Raw genomic sequence first — 1336 nt, 5'->3', positions numbered from 1 at the left:
GCTGGATTCTGGCGTTTCAGGAACTCCAATAATCCGCACATTGCACCTTCTCATGCGGCCCTCCATATCGTCACACTTCTTTTTGAGCCCATCGACTTCTTCTTTCAGTTCCAACACGGTGGTGCGTAAATTAACAACCTCATCGGACCAGGTTGGCAAGATGCTCTCCACGTCTTTAACGCTCAGTTTCAGGTGGTCCAGATCTGCGCGCAGTAGCATTGTGCCGTTAGCTACTTCAGCTCTCACCGCTTGAAGCTCTCCTTTAATAAGACTGAACTCTTCAGCCAAAGCTGCTTTTATTTCGGATTTGATCACAGCTGAGAGATCGGTTTTTATAGCGGCAAGAATGTCAGACTTCAAGGAGAGTGCGTTCGCCTCGCTGCGGCGGAGAGAGGAGGGCCCCGAAACTCCGGTCCTAGCTGCGGTCTGCTCCAAAGCGACGTCAGGCCTAGCAGCCGTCGAGCTTGAATGTTTGGCTTTCCTCGAGTTTGTCGCCATTCTTCTACTCTTCCAGGCAAGAATCACTCAGGGGTCGAGTTCGGACGGACCAAATGTTCAAAACAGCAAGGACATTAATATAGAACCACAAACAGAACAAGTCGGAGCAGGAGCCACGCGACACACGACTTACTCCTCCGCCATCTTGCCCCGCCTCCGGAAGCAGATTTTTATCAAGTATGTCTCTGTACATTTTTCCAYTCATCCTTCCTTCAATTATTTGAAGTTTGCCAGTACCATATGCTGAAAAACAGCCCCACACCATGATGTTCCCACCTCCAAACTTCACTGTTGTTCTGGTGTTTTTGGGCTGATGTGAAGTGCCATTTGACCTCCAAACAGGATGTGTATTACGGCATCCAAACAGTTCAGTTTTGGTCTCATCTGACCAGACTATATCCTCCCAGTATTGCACAGGCTTGTCTAAATGTTGTGCAGCAAACTTTAAASGAGCTTCAACATGCTGTTTCTTCAGCAGTGGAGTCTTGCGTGGTGAGCGTGCATACAGACCATGGCGGTTGAGTGCATTAATTATTGTTTTCTTTGTTTCTTTGTTTTCGTACCTGCTAATTCCAGGTCTTTCTGAAGCTCTCTTCACAAGTGGTTCTTGGCTCTTAGACAACTCTTCCGATAATTCTTTTCACTCATCTGTCAGAAATCTTGTGAGGAGCACCTGGTCGTGGTCAGTTTATGTTGAAATGATGTTTTTTCCACTTCTGAATTATGGCCCCAACAGTGCTCACTGGAACATTCAGAAGTTTATAAATTCTTCTGTAACCGATGCCATCATTATGCTTTGAAACAATAAGGTTGCGAAGGTCTTGAGAGAGCTCTTTAC

The sequence above is a fragment of the Austrofundulus limnaeus genome, unplaced genomic scaffold, assembly GCF_001266775.1.
Source record: "Austrofundulus limnaeus strain Quisiro unplaced genomic scaffold, Austrofundulus_limnaeus-1.0 Scaffold404, whole genome shotgun sequence".
In the NCBI taxonomy this organism is placed as follows: domain Eukaryota; kingdom Metazoa; phylum Chordata; class Actinopteri; order Cyprinodontiformes; family Rivulidae; genus Austrofundulus; species Austrofundulus limnaeus.
This window is presented reverse-complemented; position numbering follows the sequence as displayed.